Source organism: Puma concolor, chromosome B4, assembly GCF_028749965.1.
Source record: "Puma concolor isolate L17-30 chromosome B4, mPumCon1.1.hap2, whole genome shotgun sequence".
In the NCBI taxonomy this organism is placed as follows: Eukaryota; Metazoa; Chordata; class Mammalia; order Carnivora; family Felidae; genus Puma; species Puma concolor.
In genome coordinates this window covers 114,419,150-114,446,801 of record NC_141673.1, presented here as the reverse complement: position 1 = coordinate 114,446,801, position 27,652 = coordinate 114,419,150, and the positions used below count along the sequence as shown (strand labels likewise).

General features: G+C 47.6%; 1 long non-coding RNA gene across 1 annotated transcript in view; it reads right to left on the bottom strand.

Annotated features, from left to right (window-relative positions):
• Positions 1–14,292, bottom strand: part of LOC147579430 (uncharacterized) — a 31,979-nt gene extending 17,687 nt beyond the window's left edge. Inside the window, exon 1 of the long non-coding RNA XR_015253931.1 lies at positions 13,490–14,292. This is a non-coding gene — a long non-coding RNA (uncharacterized LOC147579430). The remainder of the gene's footprint in view (positions 1–13,489) is intronic.
• Between the last annotated feature and the right edge of the window lie 13,360 nt (positions 14,293–27,652).

The following is a 27,652-nucleotide window of genomic DNA, read 5'->3' as shown; positions in this document are numbered from 1 at the left end:
CATGCACTTGGTCCTGCAGGCAGCTTGCACAATGAGAAATACCCCCACACCTGTGGTTTTGCCTCCACCACTTGCCCAAGGACTCCGGCAGCCAGACACAAAGTCTGCACCTGCTGTTCATGGACACGACCATGAGCTACTCCAGGACTTTGTGTTCCACGTGCCAGGGGGCGTGGCCCACAGCCCAAAGAAGGCCCCTAGGGTGGCAGGGGTTCCCGCAGGCACAGCTGTATCTCCAGCTTTGTGTACACTGGATACTTTTGTTCTTATTTTGGTTGATATGCCTTTTAGTGGTGCCCAAGTGAGCCAATGACAATGCATGTTTTTTTTAAGTTTATTTATTTATTCTGAGAGAGAGAGAGAGAGAGAGACCTCGCATGCTAGTGGGGGAGGGACAGAGAGAGAATCCTAAGCAGGCTCTGCACTGTCAGCATGGAGCCCACTGAGGGACTCAAATTCACAGACAGTGAGATCAGGACATGAGCCGAAATCAAGAATTGGACGCTTAACCGACTGAGACACCCAGGCATCCCTAACAATGCATGTTTATTCTGCAAATTAGGACTTCTTTATTCTGAAATAGTTGATATGAAATAAATTAGTTTGGATTTGGAATTCTATTTACATCATACACACACAAATCAACATTACATATGGCACAAAGAAAAAGAAGGGCTATTAGATTCCTTAAACATCAACATATATAATAATATAAATATATGTATTAGATTTACTCACTAAATACATTTAAATATATACTAGATCTGCTTAAATATAAATATATACATAAATGTAAGTGTTGTAAATATTGGAATGGTGTAAAACATTGTCTTACATTTTGTTGCCCATTATACATACATATCTTCTCCATCGGCCACAGTTTTCCATATAAATGTTATCATCTCTGTGGTGCCATGTTGTGAAAAGGTCTGGGAAGCACTGCTCTACGGTAACAACACACGTGATTTCCCCACCTCCCATACCTGTCATGCCCACAGCATATTAGCACAAACCACAACTAGGGATTAAACCTTGAACTGAACATCTGAATTAAAGGCTTCCCTAAACATAGACACATCTCTCTCTAATCCTTTCCCTCATAAACACAGAAATAATTCCCCATGGGGCTAATGCAGTCACATACACACATTATGTCCTCAGAGATTACCCTGATATGGGAGTATAAATTGACCTGGGGAGGAGAGGGTTGATTCTGAAGAGTAAAAGGGACAAAATGACCAGTAAATGGTTCGAGTAAAATTCTAACTCAGAAATCTGGCATGTCACAGGAACTATGTTACCTAGCTGCAGTCAACATTGACAGGTCTGAGCTTGAAATGCCTTGGTTCTCAGGCCCCTACATCCTTCTAGGCCCACTAATGAAAAGGGTGAGTTCAAGAAAGGAGAGTGGAAGTGAGTGGCAACATGAATGAACCAGACACAAAATAGTGCAGTCTGTGATTATATTTTATAAAGAATAAAAACAGGCTAATGTAACATACAGTGTTAGCAATCAGGATAGTGGTTAACACAGGTGGGGTGGTGGAAGCAAAGGTGGAAAGGGGGCGCAAGAGAGGCTTCGGGGTTGCTGATAACGTAAGGTTGCTTAATCTGAATGTTGGTTATGTGGGCTGCGTCTCTGAAATTTATCGCGATGTGTACTTAACTACGCGTCCAGGTTTGTGTGTGTTTATTTTGCCTCAATAAAAACATGTTAAATGAAATGGCGGAGGGCTCATACTAACACAAAAATGCTTGGTAGTTAGATCCAGGTATAGAGGACAGAAAACAAAAATGAAAATCCAGGGGCCCTAGCTGACCACCAGCTGAACTGAAATAATAAGTCAGTGTTATTAGAAGCAAAGAAACAAAGATCGCCTGATAACTTGGGCTATAATAAAGGATAGTTGTATGACTTACAGAGATTGTAAAGTAATTCTTCGATGCTACAGTGTAGCTACTTGAACTGTGATCAGAAAAATGGGTAGTTTTGATTAACATCCCTTCAAAAGGACATTGAAAACCAGAGAGGATTCAGAGAAGAGCAATAGAGGTGATTAAAGATATGGGAAATAGACTTTAAAAAAAGGTTAAAAGTAGTGCTTTTTTTTGTTTTTTGTTTTTTGTTTTTGTTTTTTTTTTGGTTTTTTTTTGGTTGGGTGCTGGTTCTCTTCGCTTGATAAATGGTCACATGACTCCCCACCCTTTCCTCTAGTTCTTTGCCCCATCTGCCTCTTCTTTATTGGCAGGTGGACTTGTAAGAGCCAAATACGTCAGCCGATGTTAATTTATTGAGCAGATATGTCCATGTCATTCTAAAAGAAAAAAGATGTTAGGTCATTAAAAAGCACCAGTCAGAATAATTGGGGTGGCTGAGCTTAAGGAAGAGAAGACTTGATTGGCCTTAAAATAGCTGAAGATTTCTGAGAAGGAAGTTCATCAGTCATTCTTTACCTCTGACAAATTGAAAGTAAATGATCTTAAAATAAAGCAAAGATTTCAGCAGACCAGAAAGACTCATTCATTTAATGAGGGCCAGGGGGACAAGGCCCTCACAAGGCCAGGGGGACACTCAAGAGGAGAATTAGGATATTCTGACTAGACTAGGTTCTCTCTAACATCATAATCTTTATTATCTCCTGGATAATGAGTTTGATTTTATTTGTACCAACAATACCTTACATTTGTAACGCCTTAGAGTTCTCCTCCAGGGACATGTTTATGCCCATTTGCCTCAACTCGGAACCCTGCCTTTGAATCAGGGCTGCCAGAGAGGAATCTGCCACAGAAAGGAAGCCCCAGAGGCAGCCGGTGGGCAGGCCCTGGCCCTGCAGTCCTCCTGCTCCCTGGGGGCTGCAGGCTGGGGGCTGGGGGCTGGGGGCTGGTCTGCCAGCCTGGAGGATGGAGGCAGGGGCTGCCGGCTGTCGCCAGTCACCATGGTGACCTCGCAGCCCGCAGCTGCTCTCCCCACCATCTGAAGATGTGGGAAGGGTTCCGGAGGCAGGCTGGGGACGGTGGGCGGTCCCAGAAGTGGCCGAAGCCTAGGGAAGTCCTGGGACTTGCTCTGCACAGCCAGCGGCCTCTTCTGCGGCTCCCAGCCGAATGCAGGGTCAGCTTCGGAGCAAGCTTTGCCAGAACAGCCTGAGAAATGTCTCCTGGCGCTAACATGCTCCTTCCTCCACCACTCACTGCCCTGGGAAAGTCTGAGGCCTGGAAAAGAGACCACGGCTGAAGGCCATTTTTTTCAAGTGAAAACAGAATGACGTGGAATCTTAGGTTTAGGCCAAGACTTTGTTACCTTGTCCACCCAGTATTTCGTCCATGTTGTAACTCTCGCTGGTGCAGGGCCTTCGGCACAGCCGCTAGGCTCGAATCCCGAAGAGGAAGCCGCCCTGCCTCTTAACAACCTGCTGCCCTTCCAGCGGCCCCTTTGCTCAGCACCCCCCTTCGCCCCCACCCTGCACACTCCAGCCCCTAGACTCAAGCAGCACCCCCTGCGTGGCACCTGCCGCCTGGCACACACAGCAGGGCCCGGGCCAGCGCCCGAGGGAGCCAACAGCTGGCAGGCCATCTCTCAGCCCGGCGCCTGCCCTGCTGAGCCTCAGGGAGGAGGGGAGTCCCGGGGGAAGGGGCGGGGGGGGGGGGGGCTCTTGATGGGGGGAGTCTCTCCAGCAAGACATCTGCTCCCCTGGCCGCGAGATCTGAAGGGCGGATGCAGGAGATCCGAGGGGGCGGGGCGTCAAGGCAGCCCCTACCCCGCAGCTGTGCCAAGCACCGGCTCCCACTCTTCGTGGCCACAGTCTGTCCCTTTCAAGCCTCGCTCTTCTCCCCTCCCCCCCTCAGCTGGCGGCTCGGGAAATAGAAGTATCACCAGCAAACTGCCACGGAAAAACAAAGCTGTCTGCTGGCGGCCTTCCCAGCCTGCCCGGGCTCCCCTGCCCACCCCCACCGCGGCCCCTTCCTGACACGCGGCTCCCCCACCCCGAGCAGCTCTGGGCCCCCGGCCAGGTCAGTGCAGGACCCCTTGCACTCCGGTCTGGTCTGCCGCCCCTGTCAGATGCCGGGAAGATTGCTGGGCTGCAGTACTGGGCCCTCGGGGACGGAAGTGACAGATGAACAAGGGGACTTCTTCTCACTAAATCACCAGTCTGGAGCCTCCCTGGCGGCTCTTGAAGAAGCGGCCCCTCCACCCCTGTTGGATCTCTCTCTCTTGGCCACAGCTCCTGGACTGAATGGGGTGGATGGGGGCTTCAATCCCCTGAGCCGGGGGAGTTGGCTTTTGGGCGAAAGCTCTATCAGCGACCCCACGCCAATTCTACCAGCCTGGTTGGAAGCAAAGAAAGAGCCTGTCATCACACCTTGATTAGCATAAGGATTTAAAAACCAACAAACAAGCAGTTCTGCCCTTGGCCTTGCCAGAGAGAGCAGTTTACAGACTGACTAAGGGGCCCAGACATTTATGTTGCCCAAGACTCTCAGGCAACCTGGGGTTTTTTCTCCAGGCACACTGCTGACTGAGCCCAGAATACAAGCAGAGATCATGCAGGAGGCAACAACATGCGGGATCTCCAGGTCCAGTCACTCTGGGAATCTTGTCCCCAGAGACTAGTGGAACCCTGTCTACAAGACAGTACTGTCCTGCTGGCCTAAGCAATCCAAGAACACTCCTTTTCAGAAGTCCCCAAATCAGGGTACAACAGCAGAAGGACAAGACCACGCCCACACTCACACACCCAAAACAGGCCATCCTTTGGCAGCTTGTAATCATTGTCCAATTGCTTCTGGTTTCTGGGTTTTGCAGTTTGGGCCATCCTCCTGGTGATGCAGAGATACATCAGAAAACTCGTAGAAAGTTGAGCTTGTTTTCTAGGTGACCACAGGGCAGGGAGCCCTGTAACACTCCAGCCCATGTCACTTTCCTGCACTGGTCATCAGCCTCCTGCAGCCTACTGGCCTCTGAGCACCCCCAGGCTGGCTAAGGGCTGGCAGGTGGCCTGGGAATTCTATGGCTCCCAGAGTTTCCACCTGCCTGGATACACAGAGAATACAGATCAGAACAAGCATTGTGCATCATAACATCACAAGAGCCAGTGTGTGTGTGTGTGTGTGTGTGTGTGTGTGTGTGTGTGTGTGTGTGAGGCTGGGGGGAACCAGCACTCCCAGCCTGACTCCTTCCTTAGCACCCCCGCTCACCCTCAGCTGCCCCAATTTATCCTGCGCTTAACCAAGATCCTTGATGAGCACATCTCCATCATAGCATCATAGCATCATCCATTCATTTGACCTCTCTAGCTCCGTGAAGTGACAGCAGAGGCTGTGTCTTGTTTGTGGCCTAGGGCAGCAAGCACTTCCCAGCGAGTGTTTGTGAATCGACTCTTCCAGAGTGTTCTCTAATTCCCAGCTCAGCCATCCACCCCCTCGTGTCAACGAGACATGAGCTAGCCTGGTCTCCTTGGCTCTTCAGCCTTCTCACCATCCACACCCAAGCAAATGGAGCATGAATTTTTAATGAATTAGGCAAGCCCCATGCTTTTAATAGGCCAAAAATGGGAAAACACTTATCTATATACACAGAACAGGCTTTATCCTCCTAGGAGTTCCATCAGAGAATACAATATAAGAGGTGATCAAACAACAAAAACTAATAACAACAACAAAATCCCAACCAAACAAAAACTAAAAAAGAAAGGAGAGAAGAGGAGGCAGGGAGGGAGACATGGGATCTCTCTTCGAACCACCCCTTGCCAGCACTCAGCCCTCCTCAGACATTGTACCCAAGTCCCTGGAAGCCACAGAAACAGACGTAGTGCACATAGCAGGTGCCCAGTGCACCCATGGGAAGAATACTGCTCTGGATGCAGGAAAATCTGGATACCAATCATGGGATACATTCTGGAATACACCACTTGGCTTCTCTGAACTCATGTTTTCCTGCAAAATAATGATAAGCCTGCCCTGCCTGCCTCACAGGAGGGTTGTGAGGAATAAATGGGATCAGAACCAGGAGAGGGAGAGTCCAGCACTCCTTCCAAGGAAAGTGTGGAGGTGATGAGCCCCCAGAGGCTGGTGTGTAGGAAAGGCCAGGTGGGCCCTGGGACAAGCCTAGAAACAAAAAGACACTGCCCCTTTCCTGCTTCCTCTCCTCCATGCTGCCCCTGAGTGTTCCTGCTGTGGGCTCAGTCGTGTTCTCCCCCAAATTCATATGTTGACACCCTAACCCCCAGTATCTCGGAATGTGGCTGTGTTTGGAGATGGGATCCTTAAAGAGGTAATCAAGTTAAAATGTGGTCATATGGTTGGGCCCTAATCCCATATGACTGGTGTCCCTGTAAGAAGAGACTGGGGCACAGACAAATGCTAACACACTGGAAGAAGGCAGACATCTACATGCCAAGAGAGACCCTCAGGAGGAACCAACTGGCCGACACCAGATCTCAGACTTCCAGCCTCCAGAGCTGTGAGGAAATAGATTTGTGTTGATTAAGCCACTCAGCATGTAGTACGTTTTTATGGCTGTCCTAGTGGACTCACACAGCCCCTTCCCACCTTTCTATTCATCCTCTTGCCCACTGGGTGCTGGTGTCCCCCAAAGAGCTGCTCCGCTAGCCAGCCTAACAAAGCACCAGAGAAGCAAATGCACAATGCCTGGTCACCATGCTCTCACATCTGTCAGGCCAGGACACGTCAACGAGGGGACACTGTCAGGCAAGATGTCCACTTCTGTCACACTGCGAAGACATTTAGGAGAACACGTGTCCTGTCCGTCTCGTACCCTACACAACTGGCAGTCCCCTGCTGCAATGGGTCCCAAATTCACAGGCTTAAATAGCTGTGGGTATCACGGAGAACCTGATAACAGTACAGACTCCTGAGCTTGCCCACAGAGATTCTAAATCAGTAAGCATGCGGTGGAGTCTGAGAATCTGCTTTGAGGTGAACCTGAAGCACAGCCAGTTTCAAGAATCGCTGACCTAGCTGCCTTTGTGTGAAGGATGCCCCTGTGTTTCATAGGCCACTTTGAGGTTGGGTCCCATGTGTGAGGGAGAATGGCAGTTAGGATATTGTTAGCAGAGCTCCCCAAAGTTCATAGTGCATTAACACACAAATGCCCACCAACTCCGGAGAAGAAGACCTCTGAGAAGCCCCTCTGTGTGAAGTCCGATGGGCCCTTGCCTCTTATTTCCTCCCTTCAGTGAAGCCCAGTTAAAAATGATTTCTCAGAGTCCCATATCATAGAATACTGGAGCTATATCCAGGCACCATAAGGGGTCATGGAGCTCAAGCCCCTCCATTTTCCTATAGAGACTGCTGTTGGGAGGCCAAGTAGCCTGCTCAGGCCACATAACCAGCTGGAGCTGGAAGCCAGCACAGGTTTCCAGATTCCTTGTTGGGTTCTTGCTTTCTCGACTGCACTCTTAAACACCATTCCAGCTTCTGAATGTGACTCTGACAGTAAAGAAAATAAGGCTCCCATATGACTTATTGAGCACCTATATGCCTGGCACATCGTATGCATTATGTCATTAGTTCTCACGATAGCCTCTCAGTAGACCTCATCCCCCACGCTTTTTATTAGAGAGCCTGTCCGATATCACACACACAATAAAGTTGCATTTAGGATTCATCCCAGGCCTGCCTAACTCCAAGTCCCAGATAACCCATAATCTGAGGACACGAAGCCTGTACTTTTTAAAAAATAAATATGGGGGCACCTGGGTGGGTCAGTCGGTTAAGCATCCAACTTTGGCTCAGGTCATGATCTCACGGTTTGTGGTTCGAGCCCCGTATCGGGCTCTGTGCTGTCAGTTCAGAGCCTGGAGCTTATGCTTCGGATTCTGTGTCTCCCTCTTCTCTCTGCCCCTCCCCTACTCATGCTCTGTCTCTCTCTGTCTCTCAAAAAATGAATAAATGTTAAAAAAATATAAATAAAAATAAATAAGAACAAATTTGACATATAAAATTGTGTAAGTTTAAGGTGCACATCCTGTTACTTTGATACATTTTATATATTGTAATATGATTGTCCATGTAGTGATACTTGCCACATTACATAGTTACAGTACAATCTTATTGTCTATATTCATTACACTGTACTTGATTTCTATGGCTTATTTAGTACATACTTACAAGTATGTACCTTAAATACCATCACTCTTTACCATGCCCCCCATCCCCAGGTAACCATTTTACTCTCTGTTTTTTTATGGGCTTGACTTTTTTAGATTCAAAATATAAGTGATATCATATAGTACTTGTCTTTATCTGTCCGATTTCTCTCACTAGCACGATGTTTCCAAGGTCCATCCTTGTTGTTGCAAATAGCAGGATATCTCCTTTCTCGTGGCTGAATAATATTCCGCTATGTATATGCACCACATCTTTTTTATCCATTCATTCATTCATTGATGAGCATTTGGGTTGTTTCCTTATCTTAAGCCTGTACTTTTTGAACTACTGCCAAAGGGTGCCTGGGTGGCTCAGTCGGTTAAACGTCTGACTCTCCATCTGGCTCAGGTCATGATACCGTGGTTCCTGAGTTCGAGCCCTGCATTGGGCTCTGTGCTGATGGTGTGGAGTCTGCTTGGGATTCTGTCTCTCCTTCTCTCTGCCCCTCCCCAACTTGTGTGCATACTCTCTCTCTCTTTCTCAAAATAAATAAACATAAAAAAATTTTTGTAACTGCTGCCAAGAGCCAGAAGAACACCAGGACTCTCTTGCTGGGCACACAGGTCTTTCCTGGCAGGTCACAGATGACACCCTTGATGAGGTGGGCAGGGCAGCAACACCTATGCCAGGAGCCAGGGCAGCTCCACCAGAGGAGAAGATACTTCCCGCCCTAATGCCAATGGCATCTGGTTTCCAAGAGAGTCCTTGGCTTTCTCTTGACCTCCTGTTCTTTAAGATGGGGCCACTTCACATCAGCTTTGACAGCGGAGGTTACATTTCACACACTGTCATCTGACATATCTCATTCTCTTCCTGGACCTACAGAACAGCTTCCTGTGGGACTCCCCAAGCTGATACCAGCTGCCAGGGCCCAGTCACAGTGACCCAGTACATGATGGAGGAGAGGGTGTGGGTGACACGGAGGGGGTTTCCCCCACACCCACTGCCTTTCATGACAACCATTTTTAGTTCATAGGTCTTTGCTCTCCTCATCCTTCAACATGGCCTCCTTCAACAACCCCCCTAATCCCCACCCTCCCCCACTCCCTGTCCTATCAGAAGATTCTAGCCTCTTTCATTGACAGAAATGGGTCTGTTCATTCATTCATCCTTTTGTTCAGCAAATATTTATTAAGTTCATCACGTGTGCCAGTCACTGTTCTAGGCATGGGGAGATACAGCAGTGAATGAAAGACACCAGCCAAACAACAACACAGACAAAATGCCCTCCCTGCATCATGGACCTTCCACTCTAGCTGGGGAGATAGAAGGTGAATAAGAAAAATAAGAAAGTGTAAAGTAAGTAAGTGATAAGGATAAGTAAGTAATAAGTAAGTAAGTGATAAGTGTGAGGGGTGATTTAAAGGAGACCAGGGAAAGCCTTATTCGAGTTACTGTTCAAAACAAAACAAAACAGAAGAAAACCATGAAGAAGTGAAGAAACAACCATGTGGATATGGGGGGGAGGGGTGGAGGGCGGGGCACAGTATTCTACTCAGAAGAGCAATTGCCAAGGCTTGGAGGCAGGAGGCAGAGGGGAGAGACTGGGACAATGGGAGATGAGGGCCCTCAGGTGGGGAGAGGAGATAATTCTCGCAGAGGAAATTCTGCAGGGTTTGGCAGAGGAGTGCCGGGACTTGAGTTCTAGCTGGACGTCTGTGTCTGCCTTGTTGAATACAGACTAAAGGAAGGGAAGGGCAGGAGCAGGGAGACCACTTCAGGGATTCGGTAGTCCTGGGGAGGTTTAATAGTGGCTTGACTACAGCAAAAAGGTGATAAAAAGTGGTTGAAAATATAGTTTGAGGACAGTGTCAATATCAACTGTTGACTGCCTAGAACCTGAGCAAATGGAAGAAGGAAAGTGGTTTCACGGCCTTCCCAGCCCCATGCCTCCCCACCACACACACTTAGAAGCACACGTGAGCCCCCACATCCCCACACCCCTTGCCCTGCCGACAGATCCTAACAGTCCACAACTTTTCTAACTCCTCTCCAGTTACCAAAGCTTGCATGTCCTGACTTCCCAGCAGAATGTCCTTGGGCTAGTTATTTCACCACCCTGGACTCCCTCTTTATCTGTGAAACAAGAATAAGGATTATATTCCCACCCCCACCCCCCTCCACCCGCCAAGGTTGTTGCGGAGTTGAGCAAGAACCTATAATCGCAGAGCACGTGTAAGCCACTCCATCGTGGATAATCACTCTTCCTGCAACGGGCCTATATAACCACGTTTGCATCCTGGTCACGCCGACCCGGGTGTCCAAGCCGTGGACCAGTGTGAACTGGTCAGGAACCGGGAGCTGGGTGCTGGGTCCCCGCAGGATACAGACGGCGGCACCTAGGCCCCACCCAGGGAAACATGCACAGGCCCAGGAACTAGCTCGCTTCGCAGCCTTCCTGGGCCACAGGGGAGGGGACAGGCCGCAGCCGCTAGACACGGAGCCTGGGGCGCCGCGGAGCGGCGGGAGAGAATCTTGGCCTGTGGGGCCCACCCGGGCCTCGGTCGTGGGAAGGCCGCGCTGGAGCCCAAATCCTGGCCATGGCCCAAAGCCCGGCTCTCAGCCCCCTCCCGCTCGCCGCCCGCCACCCTCCAGCCACCGACCCATCCTAGCGCAGGGCTGGCTCTTTCCTGCCACCAGGGGCTGTTTCTGCAGTATTTTTGTCTGGGACCTTTAGGCCTTTCCCTGCTGGGCACTGCAGACGCTTCCTGCAAGGCCACTAGGGACACGAGTCTCCCTTGCCTTGGCTCCCACGGCCCGGTACCTGCAGGGTCGTGCCCAGAGCTGCTGGGCTGTGCGGGTCAAAATCCCCAGTTTGAGTCCTGCACTACCACCCTGGGGCTGTATGGCCTTGAGTGGGTTGCTTAACCTCTCATACTCCACTTCCTCTGTCATTCACAGGGCGATTAATGCCCACTGGGTGGGACTGGCGTGGGATAAAACAAAACTATGCATACAAAGCACTTAGCCCTGAATCTGTCAGTGGTAAATGCTCAAATGATGGATGGCTTCGTTAGAATGAGTATAATGTAGGCTAGCAGGACCTACCACCCATATTATATAAACAAAATTAGAATGAAAATCAACAAAACATCCTATCCTTTTCATTGCCAAAAAATGTTGACTATGTTTGTATCCTCTAACTTGAGCTCAGAGTTCCCAGCCTTCTTCCAGAGAGCATGCACTTTTTAGGTAAGTTAATACCTTCGGATGGGAAAGAGAGAGACAAACTCTCAAAGACACCATTTTATTTATTTATTTTACTTTTTTTAAAGTTTCTTTATTTTTGAGAGAGAGAGAAACAGAGTGTGAGCAGGGGCGGGGCAGAGAGAGAAGGAGACACAGAATCCCAAGCAGGCTCCAGGCTCTGAGCTGTCAGCACAGAGCCTAACGCAGGGCTCGAACCCATGAACCGCAAGATCATAACCTGAGCCAAAGTCCTTCACATAACCGGTTAAGCCACCCAAGCACCCCAAGGACACCATTTTAAACTCGCTGTGATTTCGGGGTGTGCAATAAACCTATCCAAATGTATTCAACAGAACAGATCTTCCTCCTCCCTGCTGCGGACCTGCCTGCTGCCAGCCTCCCTGGGTTTCCCTTCCTCACAGGCAGCACAGCCCTTCCAGAAGCAGGTGAGGATGGGTGGGTGCTCCCCCTTATCCTGGCTGGGTATTCACAAGTCTGTGAGCCAAGGGGCTGTCTCAGGGCTGTCTGGGTGGGCGCCAGAGGATGGGAGAGACAATAGAGAACAAGTGCTGGGGCCATTTTCTTTTCTGAAAAGATCTTCATTTCCACGCTAATTGCATTTCTAGCCTGCCTCAGTTTCAGACTCAGCCTTATTTGCCGAGTTGTCTGGCAAATGGCTCCTGGCGTGCTTCCCCCACCTCCTTTTTCTTGGCCAGACATGGCCAGTCATAAATTGACAGGGAAAAACACAGCTCTCCAAATTATTTTGGTGTCTAGCCTAGGGTTCTTATGGAGCTTGGGACAAATCCCAAACAGGTCTCAACTGCCGACCTCACCTGGCACCTCTCAACTTTCCTACCTCACTTTCATTCCTCTCTGCCGACCACAAATGAATTCCTTCTTCCTCAAACCTTCCCAAACGGCTCCACACACCAAGGACCACATGAAGGCTAGAACCAGACCCTGTGGGAACCAGAGGCCTCTAACCCAGGACTGGACTAACCCTCCCATCTGAAAGGCCCTTACTCTGCTACTTAACGAGGCAAAAGCAGCGAAGGGCTGAACTGCGGGACCGACCAGATGTGAATGGAGATGGGGAATGTGCAGGTGGAGTTGGAGGGATAAAAGAAAAGTGTCCTGAGAAGGGCGAAGCGTGGAAGTCAGAACAACATCTGCAGTCAGGTTGGTTTCACGAGACCTGTAGCTCCAGGCCTCAGATTGCAGAGGCACGAGTTTGTTTTTAGTACATTAGGGCGAAACCAGGAGTTGCCTTGGGTTTTCAAGCACAGAAACTATGATGAAAGCACACTTTTTTTTTTTCAAAGGTGGGAAAGAGAGTGGGTTCAGTGTACTGAAAGGCTCAGGCACCTTATATGAAAGAAAGTGACTCCACAGGTGTACATTCATTCCTATCCTTCCAGTCCCTTCATCCGCGAACCTACTCTAACCTCCAATGAAATTTAAGCTTACAAACTGAAGGATTTCAAATGGGTCATTTTTCTACAGGGTAAAGTTCATAAAAGGGAGTCTGTGTTTTGACAGCTGAAGGAAAAAAAAATTGATGAGGGAGAGGCCCCTGGGTGGCTCAGTGGGTTAAGCCACGGACTCTTGAATTTTGGCTCAGGTCATGATCTTTCCAGTTCTGAGAGTTTGAGCCCCGCGTCTGGTTTCCTGCTGACAGCACAGACCCTGCTTAGAATTCTCTCTCCCTCTGCTCTCTGCCCCTTCCCCTCACTTAAAAAGACTTTTTAAAAAGTGATAAGGGAAACAAGGGATGCCTGGGATGCAGACCAACTCATCTCATGTCAGCGCGTTAAGACTGAAGACAGGTCCCAGGTGAGAAGAATTATAACCATTTAAGAGAACTGACCTCTAATTCTAATAAAAAGGGTTTGTTTATATTTTCAGCATTTTATTCTTTCGGTTGCCAGAAGATAGGGGATACGTCACATTTAGTGCTGACTGCCACGTTTTGTCATGAGAACAAGAATTGTGAAGTATGTGAATCAAATCGGGAAATGGGCATTACCTTGACCTTTAGAGCATCCTGATTGGCTAGCTATGCTGCCCTCTCCCCGGGCGTCAGCAGGGTCATAAACGCAGAAGAAGTAGAAAGGCAGGTGATCAAACAAACCTGCAGAAGCCTCAGCTGCAGCACCGGGCTAAGGGAGGAGGAGGGTGGGCGCTTGGTGCTAGGTTCAAGTCCGGTCGGTCGGTGCGCCTACGAGGGAGCACGTTATCCCCGCTAGAGGGTGCTATGGGGCTGGGAGGGGACTGGAGCAGTATGGTGAGCGCCCGCCCGCGTGCGTGAGACTAGGCGTGCCCTTGAAGTGGCCCCGGCGGTCTGTGTGCACGCGTCTGTGTCCCCACTGCTCGCGGGCAGGACAGCGGGGGCAGCGACAGCGTGCTGGGGCGGAAGAGTCTGAGTTTTGCGGTGGCGCTCTTCGTGAGTCTCCCGGGCGAAGCCGCTCCCCTGCACCCCTGACCTGGGACTGATTTCTGGGGGAGGTGGCGCGTGTGTCTGCGTGGCTGTCCACCTGGGCCATTACGGGCCCTCACACAGAAAACGATGTTTCTGCTCCATCAAGGACTGCCCCACCCAAGCGCTTGCATCAGGTCCAGGCGGGTACAGCAGGGCTCGTCCATCCAGGCCTCTAAAGGAAGCTTTTCTCTGCCCGGGAAAGCAGCTTCTCTCCGGGCAACATCCGTCAAAGTCCTGTCGGGAAACCTCGCACGTAATACTAATGCGCTTGGACAGATTCGAGGACAGGAGCCGTAAAATTAAAAACCATACCAAAGTCCCGGAGTGGGATTGAGGTGTTTTTCAGTCTTCAGCAAGCCGCCCCGGCACCTGGGTGGCGGGCGTAATTAGTGTTTACTGATCAGCCGCAGCCGGGGTGCGGTAACCACGGCGACCGCGCCGGGCCTCGCACCACCCCCAGCCCAGGAACCCGCCGCTCCGCGGCTCCGCCCCGCCCCTGCCCCAGGATGCCCCGCCTCCTCGCGCTCCCCATTGGTGGTCGGCTCCGGCGCTCCTGAAGCCACCAATCACCGGCCGCGTCTTCTTACAAAGGGTGGAGAGTCGCCTTCCTGAAGCCATGCTCTCTGTACAGGAAAGCTAGGCTGATGGCTCAATTGAGGTTAATGAAAACTCCAATCAGAGAGGCAAAACGTGAGCGGGATTATCGTATTTACATAAAGGAGCAATACGAGAACCTGAGCAGCCCCTAACAGCTGGCCCTGAAAAGGTTTCTGTGGCAAAGGGCCATCAGATGTGCTCATCCTATATACTATGTACACTCTAGTTCGGGTTCCATCACCGCCTAATTCCGTGTCACTTCCATCCGGGGGTCTCTGTTTCCTCAATTTAGAGAGGACTGGATAGTCTGTCGGGACTCTTCCAATTCTAAATTTCTATGAGCTGCGGAAGCTGAGTCACCCCCTGGGAGCCAACGCTGTTTAGCATTCAGGCCTGAACAGAAAATCACAGAATGGGAGTCTGGTTTGACTTTTTTTTCTGTCCTTCTGTCTACAGAGGAAGAAATAGCTGTCTCATTCCCCCTTGCCAGAAGAAAAAAAAAAAAAAATCAATAGGTGTTTAATCTGCAAGGGAGATGAATTTCCCTTCAACCCAAGGAGATGTGGAATGGCTCTGGGCTGAGGTTTGATTGAAGTGTCAGGTGTCAGAGCCCGCAGGGATGATAAACAATCTCCCTCACCCCCTCGCTTTACAGATAAGAAGTCTGAGGCTCAGAGATGCTGGGCACCTTGCACAAGGCAGCCCAGCTTTCAGAGCAGAAATACTATGCCCTTTCTGTCCCATCATGCTGGACAGCTCGGACCATCTGCTTTCCTCAGGGACTCAGGTTTGCTGTGCCTCCCCCTCTTCTTCATCCTCTCATACTGTCCAATAATAATTGGCAACATACACATCCAGCCCTCAGAAACTGGAGACAAGGACCAAGCTGAGTTTTCTGATATTAGTCAAGGTAGATTCCTTGAAGAAAGAAGAAGGTGCCTTTAACTTGGCCGCAATCTGAAGCTCTGAAGCATTCCAGTGATTCTACAACACATAGGCTTTGACTCTGCAGGACTTGCAGATGATTTCACAAAATTTCCAAACCTTAAAAGGCAGAGTGATGAAGCATTGCATCAGCAGTATAGTGGCTAATGGCTGGATTCTCTTAATTTCCAAATATCCCATACCCACAACATAGAATCAGTTGGATCGGGTACCTGTAAAATCTTGCAGCCATCCAAGGATAGATTTCCTCATTTTACCAAAGGCACCAAAGATCTTGGCATCTTGAACCACCTCCTCTACCCCAGCATCAGGCATTTACTGAACTCCCCTACAATCTCGTCGATGGTAAAGGCTTTTGTGGGGCAAGGGAAGAATCTCAGAAGCTTTCCTCTGGCCTATTCTTGTCTTGCTGTCTCTGCCCACCTTCAGCCACCTGCCTCCCCCACCACATGTACCAATTTAAAACAGCTTTCAGGCCCCCATGATTTTCTCCTAGTTTTCTGGTTAATTCTTAAAATCCAACTTTTCCTTTTGTTTCATAATTTCTCCAATGCTGTTCTAAAATAGACAAACAGCAAATTGGTTAACCATCTGCACAGAAATTGGAAGTTCATGGTGATGTCTAACCAAAGAAAGAAAGAAAAGGAGGAGGAAGAGGAGAGGGAGGAGGAGGGGGAGGAGAAGGAGGAGAAACAAGATAAAGATAAAGGACTATAAAATGCATCCTATAGAGCAAAGTTCAAAATCTTTTCCACCACGTTCAAAGCGGAGCCTACCCCATCAGTAATTGGTACTGCCCATTCATTTAACTAACCTTTGAACACCTATTCTGTGCTGGCACCGGGGATACGCTGGTGAACAAGACAGATACAAAAACCCTTGCCCCTAGAGCACACAGGCTCCAGGCTGTAGTGGGAGCTGCTGGCAGAGACTTCCAGTGCAGGAACGGTGTGAGGCATTCAGTTGGATAGTGAAGGAACAGAAAGGAGGGTGGATGGCTGGAGCAAAGTGCTCAGAGGTACGGTGGTAGGAGGTGAAGTTTGGAAAGGGGAGGCAGGGCCAGATCTTTCAGAACTCCGTACTCTCTATTAAGGAGCTGTAATTTAATTTTAAGTCCAATGAAAAACAATTGCAGGGTTTTAAGCAGGGGAGAGGCATGATCTGATTTACATTTTGTAAACACCACTCTGGCTGCTGTGTGGCTAATGGAGCATAGCATTATCTAGAGAGGAATCTTCTTGGCATGAGGAAAAGCAATCCATTCAATTATCTTGAGTCGACATCCCCGTTCTGGACTTTAATTTGCCCCAGGAGGAAACACTGGTACTGGTTATCCCACCCAGTCTAACTTGGGCTGTAATTAATTTTGGCCTTTAGGTTTACAAATCAGTCACTTATGACTTCTTTGGAATGAACCTCTGGGCTAGTGGACAAAAATGAGCTTCTAGACCTGCAAAGCTCTGAACTAGATTCTGTCCAAAGTCCTGGGAGGTCCTATGAGCAGTGGGTCAGAGCCCTCAAACCTCTCTCAGCCACAGCCATCTGCTTTAAAATAGCCTCATGTTTATTGACTGAACGAGTAGGTGAAGGAAGGAACAAATGGGGGGGAAAAAAGATAAATGGCTGGCTGGTTGGCTTCTTGAATGGATGGATGGATGGATGGATGGATGGACGGATGGAAGGAACCAGTGTGTGTGTGTGTGTGTGTGTGTGTATGTGTGTGTGTGTGTGTGTGTACACATATATGCATGGAGAAAGAGAGAGAAAGTTTGGGCAAGTTGGAGACAGACCAGGTAAGGTCTCAGAGGAGAGGGAGAGGATAGATTAAGAGGGCCAGTGGAGAAGCTAATCTGGCCTCTAAAGCCACTCCCTACTTATTCTGGAAGATCCCTCAATAAGCCTTCCTGTCTCTTTGGCTGCCTGGACACCTAAGGAAATGACATGAAGCAGTGGTCACCTCCAAGCCCTTTGCTCCTGGAGGGCAAGTTCAACTATCCTCTCTTCAGACCCTGCAGCTGCATTCACCCCTCGCTGGGAATACAGACTTCAGGTTAGGAAGACCCAGAAAGAGAGAAATATGGGGCTGCTGAGACACCAGATTAGGGTTCCCTGTGGGTTCAGAGACAAAGGTAGAAGCAGAACCCTCCCACCCCCCACTGCAAGGCTGGTTCTGTGCCTCCCAAGGACCCACCTGCACAAAGGCAAGGCTATTGGGTGCCAGCATGGTAAGCGGTAGTACCAAAAAGGCTTATCTGACCAAGTCATTGTCCCCCACTCCCAAACTGCCCCTTAAGAAGGGAATCCAAGGCCAAGAAACAAATGCAGTCTGTGAGGTTAACACCTCCTTCAACTAGGAGCCACTCTGTCTTGGTCTCCAGACAGAGAAAAAAGCTTGAGATGGAACAATGTGCCAGCTTAGCAGGACTGGAAAATGGAGAACAAAATGCCACCAATTTGCTGTGCATCCACTCTGCTTGGGAAAATCTGGCATTTCTGATTCTGGCGGGAAGTCCCACTCTGCTCTGTTAGCAAAAGGCTGAGAGACCCGGAAACAAGATGCAGTGCCTGAAAGCATTCTGCAAGGTTTGCTTTTGTTCTCGTGCAAGGTTTCCAGCAGGAGATAAATGCTTTCCACATGGCCTGAGAGTGGAGGAGGCTTCTTTCCACTCGCTTTTGATCCTTAGACACTGCAGCATGTAAACAATCATCATCCCACAGACAGTTTCCAGAAACAGAACTTAACTTGCTGACCTCCTACCCCCACCTCCGAGCAAGATGACCATGTTCCCACACCATCCTGCACCCCACCCTGCTGCCGACCCAAGAGCCATGCCAAGTCCCCAGGGAGCTCATCGTCCAGAGAGGAAATGCCTGAAGCAAAGGATGCCCTTGGTGGCCATTGTCTGTGGTCACTTGGGCTCCCTGCCCAAAACTGTCTTCCCCAGAGCCCCTGGGCAACCTGACTGCCCTAAGATAGACCACAGTCCTCTCCTCCTACTAGCATGAAATCAGATTAGAAGAAACCTAAGGGCAAGGGATATACATTCTCATTGATGGCAGTGAACACATCAATTACTACAGATTTACTATCTCTCTCTAGGGCAACTTGTAATACATAACTATAAAAATATTCCCTTCAAATACTCTTTGATTCCACTTCCAGGAATCTATTCCAGAAAACAAGCAGGAATGTGGCAAAAGGGAAAAAATTATAAATAACTTAAGTGCCCGACAATAGAGAGTTAAGTGGTGTCTTGTACTTCGAGTCAACAGTCACATACTCCTATCAAATATAATTTTTTAGTTCACATCCTGATAAATACATATTTGTTTATAATGAGTCACATATGGGTACTACTGAACTAAAGACGTTATGTGCACTACAAAACATACAATGTGGAAATTTTGGCCAATATTCAAATTTTTTAATTTTGTTCATTAATACTACAGAAACATTTTGGCTTTGGGCGACATGATTTTGGATATGCTCCATTATTTTTTAAAATCCTATCTTCACATTTGGTGATGCAACAATGGAAAGGTCAGTATATTTTTATATTTGGTTGTAATAGTTGCCATAACTGGAAGCAATCTTTTATAAAGACACATACAAATAGAAGAAAGGCATAACTGGACACACTTATTAATAAATTAATTTTTCTTTCTCATGTACTAAGTATACAGACTTTTATTGAAATTAGGCTGAGTAAATTTTCTACTGCTATGATGTCAATCAATAGGTCTTACATTCTTTATATTTTAAACAAATGCTTCCAAAACACTAAAAACTTAACTGGAAGATATTTAAACAAGGTAGCAAATTCTGTTTCCACATTTTAAAGTGAGTGTATGAGAGTTTTTATATACAACTGCACTTTTTTCCAGCAATAAAGTCATAGAACATTGGAAATCTAAATGCCCTATTTCTTTCAAAAAGCTTTATGTTTTATTTATTTTTTTAAATGTCACCATAATTTGATGAGACAAATTCCATGTAATTATATATTTTAAGAGTCAAGTAACATAATATGGGAAGCCACAAAAATTTCTAAGTCATTTTTATATTTATTAACTCAAGTAATTTGCTACATGATACACATCTAATTTTGTGTACATAAAAGATTTTTTGCTCATTCTCTGTGACCTTTCTATTCTAACGTACTATACATTAGAATATTTTATATTATAATATATATTTAATATTTTATATTATATAAACATATTATATAAATTATATATATTTATATAATGTATTAAAATTATGTAAAATATTGCAAAGGTTCTACTATATATTAAAAGCTTCATTTTATTACCTGAACCGCATCGCTGATACTCAGTATAGAACTTCCAGCTTCAAATCCTTTGCTATAGAGGTTTGTAAATAAATTTCAAGTGTGGCATAAATTATTAGCTGATGTTTGTTGAGCACTTACTATGTGCCAGGCATAGTTTAAGCACCCTACCTATATGAATTCATTTGCTTTTTGCAACTAGCCCTCATGTAGACACAATTACTATCCCTATTTTACAGGGAAGGAAACAGACACAGAGAAGTTAGGTAACTGGCCCAAGGTCACACCACTGACAAGGAGCAGCACTGGATTTTGAACTGTGACATCCAGGATCGAGGGACGGCGCTATTCCCCACCATGGTAGACCATTATCTGTGCAATGACGCTCAAGAATCTTGTTCCTGAAGTCAAAGCAGGTGCCCTGTCTGCACTTATTACTTCCATCCTTTGTTGTTGCTGCTGTTGTTGTTGTTGTTGTTTTAACCATTGTTAAAGATCTCATTTGATATTCAGAATATATGCCCTTCAATTATCCTTCCTGTAGTGGCTTACAAAAACAAAATTCATGTGTTTTGTTTTGGAAGCAGCATTTGGCAACTGCCATAACTGAATCATGTTGGAAACATATGTACTTTCATCCAACTCTGTGGCAAAACTCCCGCACGGCATTATGTATTCTCATACTTGTTTCTTCAAACATTCAGCAATTGTTCTCCTTGCATCTTCCAACAGTATTTTCTGACAAAATACTACATTTCAGTTCATCCCTGCATTTTTTCCATGTGTTACTTTGCCCAGTTTTACCATGGTATGTGGCTTTTAAGCTGCTGAGCATGTATTATTAGTAGTTTAGCAAAAATGTTTACTGAAATATTGCATGACTTTAAACATTGGTGGGAGAATGTTTTCGATGTTTACTTTTTAACATTTTGCCTGTGGTGATACTCTCCTTAGCTCATACCTTAGAAGCTAATATCTCTGTATGTAATATAGAGTTAAGGTAAGGCCATCATGAATGAAATGAATATATATCCATTATTTACATAATCTTCTCAAGATATGAATATATTTCTGGCTGACTTTCAGATCTGATGCTATTGGGGTTTTTTTTCTTTTACATCTAATCAGAATTATGATGAGCTCATGCTCAAAGCTGAAGAAGAATCCACTCTGCCATTTTCTTGTTCTCTTCTCATGCTCTACATTTTCTTTGGAGGAAGATTTTTTGGCTACCTGTTCATTTTATGAAGGTTATTATCTAAAAGAATATAATCTGGCAAAATCTCTAAGCCAGACTCAAAAACTACAGTAAATCAGAATTTGCTAAAAGCAAACAACGCTGTTGGACCCGCATTGGCCACAGATAACCAGGGGACTAGCAGACTGGGTGCAACACCATGGTGAGTCCAGGTATTAGAGTATCAGTAAACCAGTTCTTTCTTATACTTGGATAAAAAGACATATGGGAGGAAGTTGCAATATTTTCTTCCCTCATCCTGAGGGATTGTCATTCATGCACCCCACAAGAGACTACTTTTCAGTTATTAAAAAATTATGTTATAGAAGACTATATATAAAGACATGGGGGAAATAGTCACAATATACTGACTGGTAAAAGTTTCAGAAAGAGGATATATATGGTAATTTAATTTTCTACATGAAAGTGTATACCACATATATGATAGTTGCTCACATAAATGGCAGGAGGCAAATTCAAATGTTTGTCCAACGATACTTCATGCTCATCTGCACCTGCACCAACCTGCATCCTTCTGGGTGAAGTGTGTGTGGAGGGCACATATCACCCTGGAAAAGGATAAGAGAACACGTCTGACCTTCAGCGCTAACACTTCAGCAGAGATGAGCTCATGTGAGTGGGGGAAGGAGGAGGGGGAGGCCTGGAGTCAAGACTCAGCTTCATGAGAGCAGTCCAGGTGAACCATGAGCTGCCTGAAAACTGGATGGGCACCAGGTACTTGGGCGGAGGGGGAGAAGAAAGTGTGAGTCAGCAGGCACATTTCCCAGCATCCAGCTCGGTCCTGGGGCAGACTTTCTGTCAGCTTGGCCTTAAGTAATGACTTGTGTCATTATAACACGGTTCTTCCAAGGAACCTCACAAGACTTCATGGCTTGTTCTCTTCACATGCCAGACAACGTGAGTTGGGATCCTCATGTCAGGAGGAGAGAGTTGCTCTTTATGTGCTAAACCGAAATGGCGCGTCTAGCATCTGGGAAATGTTAAGTCTTTGGCCTGAGGTAATGGGTCCCAAACTGTGTTCCAGTGGGTTCTGCTCAGCCCTCACATCCCTGTGGTCCCTCATCTCCAGTCTTCCCACCTCTGAAGGTGGGGGCTTGCTTTGGTTTCTTGTTGATGCTGACACCGAATGGCTAGTGAGTGCACCTGGCCTCTCCATACCTATTTTAGCAGCTCTTCTGGGACTGATGGGAGCCCAGGGCAGATATCTGAGGTGACCTAGGACTCACGGCCCAACCTTGGCCATGGCCATTCAGAGTCCCACATTCCCCCTCTCTTCCTGCGCTCACCACAGAGGAGGGCTGGGTCCCAAACCAAGAGACACCAGTGCCAGGCGGAGCACATGAGCCCCAGAAGAGTTAGGGAATGAGTCGGACAGAAGCCCTGGGTTGCCTGTCATTGCCATACCTAGGGGCTTCCTTCCTGTTACACACACATCGAAAAGGTGAGGTTTTTACTGGCCCTGCTGCTGAAATCAGCCCTGGGTCTGTCAGGGCTGTATGTGGCCCGACACTTGTTTCCTTATCCCGGGATCAAAGCCTTGGGCCAAAGAGATCATAAAATAATAATAGTATTTATTATAGCTGCCATGTATCGAGCCCCAATAAAACAATTGGCCCTTTACACATATTCTTTTTTTTAACTCCTATTAACAGCACCTTGAGGGTAGGTTCTTTCATTTTCATTTTTTATAGATGAGGAAACTGAGGCTCCAGGGTTAATTTAATAATTCACCCAAGGTCTCACAGCCAGGAAGTGGAATGAATGGCCAGGAGCTGGTGAGCCCGCATGCATCCATCTGGGGATCCCGCATTCCTTCCTCTGGGCAGCACTGCCTAGGTTGTGACCAGTCAGCATGCCGTTTTAGCTCCTGTCCCAAGGTCCACTCTGGTGCCCATGAGGAACCGGTGGCACTTAGCGACAAGCGGCCTGGCGGCAGCAGGCATGACACTCTCAGACACCCCGGCCACCTACTCTGTGGGATTTCACTCCACAACCCCAGCAGCCAACACAAGTGCCCCTGGGTGAGGCCTTCTTAAATGATATCAGATGCTCCCTGAGATGGGGCGAGGGACAGGTCGCAGGCACTGAGATCTGACAGGAGAGAGCGAGCCATCACGGAGTGAAAGGGGAAGCCGTTTGTGCACGTCCATTCGGCTGTGAGCCTGCTGTGGCCCATGCACCAGCTTCCCGGCCTGGCTGCCCTCCCACTGCACCTCGGACTCTGGATGCACGAGAGGGAGTGCACGTGCATGGGTGTTCATGTGTGACAGAATGTATGTGCACGCACGCGTGTGTTTAGAGGGGCACACGGACTCTCAGCCCAAATTGGGGATTGTACTGTCATTTGAGGCACCCATGGCCAAACATGTGCTCTGTACGCTTGCCAACTCTGGGGCCTCTGTCTAAAGGAGCCTATTTTATGGGTGAGAAGAAAAGCCGCACACGAATTTAAGAGGCCACCAGGAGAGCTGATTATGATTTTTAAGAGCTAATGCTACCACCCACGACTCAGTGTTTATAGACGACCTTTGCTCACTGTCACTATCGTAAACTGTGTGCAAGACACTGTATATACGGGGACCAAGCGAAGCACTTGGAGGGCAGAGACAGTCAGTACTAATCAAGGTGCCGGGAGGAGAGAGGGCCCCGCTGCTGGAGGAGAGGAGCGCTGAGACCAAACAAAGGCAGAGAAGGCAGCTGCTCCCGCGCGCAGCTGTGTGGCAGTCTATTGAAGGTGACAGATCCCGTTAAGTTATGCAGTCAGGCGCACACAGAGGAGCCGTGTCCCCGTAAATCAACAACAGGCCCACGTCTTTGGGAAGGCTCCTGTAAGCCTGGGGGGTCTGAACAGGCCCACCGCCTGGGACAAAAGGAAGAAAAAGAAAGGAAGAAGGGGGTCTGTGACTGTCCTACAACTTTGAAAGCCAGGCTTTGAGCAGCAGAGGTGGGGCAAGAAGCCCAGGGACCCCCCAACCTCCTACGCCAGAGCCCTGGGAGAATCTTGGGCCCTAGAGCTGCCGCCTTGGGCCCCACACTACCCAACCTGGTGCAGACAGTCCTGCAGTCTGGCGGGGAGAGAAGTGTGCTGGTTCCTTCAGGACAGTTTGCCTCTGCTCCGGGGTCTGTCTCAGCTAAAAGGCACTTCTCACTGACAGCCACAATGAACTAGTCTGCAAAATGGGACCCTGGATCTGTTCCCTCTGGTCCTTCCAGATCTATCAATTCTGATTCCATGACCGCGGAGATTGGGGGTGACATTCCCCCTCGAATGGTGGAAGCAAGGTGGTCCCACCACTGGAGCGGGACGGACCAGCGCAGACATTGAGCCCACATCTCTGACCACGTCAGGGCGCTACTTTGCAGCTGCAACATTTCTGAAATGGCACTTGCTCCGAAACAGTGACACCGAAATAAAACCTAACAGGTTAATCACTTAAAAACTCTTAGTTTGGTAAAAATAAATAAATAAATACATAAATAGAGCCTTCAGCTCCCTCTCTTTAGTTTTGCTTTGGCTTCCCGCCCCCCACCCCCATCACCTACTGCAGACAAAAGCAGGAATTAATCACTATTATTCACAGAGCAGCACGGGTTCCTGCAGACATCATCAAAGATGCTGATGCCTCTGGGAGGAGGTGAACAACCTCACTTGTATTGACTTCCAGTACTATGGAAACAAAGGGAAGGTGAGGAGAGAAGGGAAAGAAGAAGGAGGAACTGTGGCTCTCTCTCCAACAGCCCAGGGTCTGCCTTGTCGTGTCTACCTATTCTATTTGTAATGCTGTGCACATTGTTGAAAATCACATACCTGGGGGAGCATTCTGCTTCCTTAAGGGAAAAGCTCTTTTTAGTATTTAGAAAGGCAAAATCTCTTTTGACTACAGAGATCTTTTCAAAATGAGTGGGAAAGTTTCACGACACTGTAAAGATGGTCAGAATGGTTAATTTTATATTATGTATACTTCACAGCAATTGTTTAAAAGGAAGAAAAACCTAATGGGAATAAAAAGAAAAGTGTTCAGTTGTTTCCAGATCTAGCCTCTGGAAAGATTGTTGTACAAGCCCGCTGATGCTCTTAAGAGTAAGGAAAAGCACTCGGGCCAGCACAAGCTCCCAGCCTTGGCCAGTGATTAACACCCAGCATGGGCGTAACTCTGCTGTGGGTGCCCTGCTCCAGGTGGATACGCCCTCACACTTAGAATCCTCACCCTTAGGGGAGCCCTGTGGGTTAGTTGGTTAAGCGTCCGACTTGGGTACAGGTCATGATCTCACAGTTTGTGAGTTCAAGCCCTGCATAGGGTTCTCTGCTATCAACAGAAAGCCAGCTTTGGATCCTCCGTTCCGCTCTTTCTCTGCCCTCTTCCCGCTCTCTCCCTCTCTTTCTCTCTCAAAAATAAATAAACATTAAAGAAAAAAAAAGAATCTGAGGCGCCTGGGTGGCTCAGTCGGTTGAGTCTCCGACTTCGGCTCAGGTCGTGGTCTCACAGTTCATGGGTTTGAGCCCCGCATCGGGCTCTGCTGACAGCTTGGAGCCTGGAGCCTGCTTCAGATTCTGCGTCTCCCTCTCTCTCTCTCTGCCCCTTCCACACTCACACTTTGTCTCTCTCTGTCTCTCTCTCTCTCAAGTATAAATAAACATTTTAAAAAATTAAAAGAAAAAAAAAGAATCCTCACCCTTAGAATCCAGGGCAGATCTGAAGTTCCTGTGTCCACAGGGTGTGGCTGAGCTCAGAGCCTTTGGTCCAGGCTACTTCTATCCTCAGGCTAGATCAAGGGGGAACTGATTCTCAGAGGCCATGTTCCAAGGCCACAACCTTTGTAAGGGCAGAGTATAATAACACTCATCAAAGGAATTAATTCATTCAGCATGCCAGGCACCATGCTAGACACAGACAGACCTTGCCCTCCTGGAAGCCCCAGGAGATGCATGTAAGTACCATCTGTGTAGTCACAGGGCCGGCATAAGAGTTACAGGAGCACATGGGCAGGATGCTGTCTCAGAGAAACTTGGGTTTGAGGATCTGTGCTGGGAGAGCCCCAGGGAATAACGTTTATGTCGGAAAGAGTGACTTCAAAAAAATAGACTATCGGTTCCTCCAAAAGTTAAACACTGATTTATCATATGGCCCAGCAATTCCACTCCTAGGTACATACCCAAAAGAACTGAAAGCAGGGACTCAGATACCTGCACACTAATGTTTACAGCAGCATTATTCACAATAGCCTACAGGTGGAAACAAATCAGTTTCCATTAACAGATGAATGGATAAAATGTGGCATGTATGTGTACAATTAGTATTATTCATCCATAAAATGGAAGAAGTTCTGACATGCTACAACATAGATGGACCTTGAAAACATTCTGGTACGTGAAATAAGCCGGACACAAAAGGACAAATATTGTGTGATTCACTTATCTGAGGCACATAAAGTCATTAAATTCATGGAGACCGTAGATTAGAGGGATTAGAGGTTACTAAGGGCTGGGGTCGGGAAAATAGGAGTTATGGTTATGGGTGTAAAATTCCTATTTGGAATGATGAAAAAGTTCTGGCAATGGCTGCACAACATTGTGAATGTACTTAATGCCACTGAATTATACAATTAAAATGGTTAAAATAGTAAATTTTGTGGGGCGCCTGGGTGGCGCAGTCGGTTGAGCGTCCGACTTCAGCCAGGTCACGATCTCGCGGTCCGTAAGTTCGAGCCCCGCGTCGGGCTCTGGGCTGATGGCTCAGAGCCTGGAGCCTGTTTCCGATTCTGTGTCTCCCTCTCTCTCTGCCCCTCCCCCGTTCATGCTCTGTCTCTCTCTGTCCCAAAAATAAATAAACGCTGAAAAAAAAAATTAAAAAAAAATAAAATAAAATAGTAAATTTTGTGTAATATATGTGTTTCCACAATAAAAACAATTCTTCAGTTACTTAATTCCTCCTGGGGGAAAAAAAGCCCCATATCACTCTCATATTACATAAGATTTCCACAGGCAGAGAGAGAAGAAGCCAGTAATAGGTGGATTTTTGATTCCTTCAATGGCACACTGGATTTTCAGACCAAGATGTCCACTGGGGGGAAAAAAACATACTGGATAAAATAGAAGCAAATTCCTTAAAAGCATCACTAAGCTGACCAGATAGTAACTACCAGGCTGGACTCAAAGCAGAAATGGGAACCCACAGAGGTAGCAAAACATGAAAGCATCTCAGCTGTTTTCACCTTCAGAGCTAAAAATGGGCAAACTAAATGGGTTTTACTTTAACAGCCTGTTGGGGCAAGAAAACGGAAACCAAGGCTTGGGGATCCACCGAGACAGGGAACCCAACAGGACACCCTCCCCACATGGAGGCCTCCACTTGGGCCCAAATCCATTCTCCCCACCCCACATAAACACACAACCCAGGGGTCATAGGGTAGATCGCTTCTGCAGCTAGCAGGCAAGGCGAGGAAAAAAACAAAAGGAACGCATCCTTGGCCACTGGCCCTAGAATGGATTTGCAGCCCAGATTCACAAGGAAACTCACCCTCAGAATCTAGTGGAAGGTGGTCCCAGATGGGCCCAGCTTACGTGGTATGCACAGAGTCAATAAATATTAGCAACCACCATTACCACCTCCCATCACCACCTCCATCTCACCACTCTCTGCCTCCTCTCTGCCTTTTGTGTCTTCCAGCTGCACTGGCTTCCTCCCATTTCCTGGAAGCTCCCACACTCTCCCGCCCCCGGCC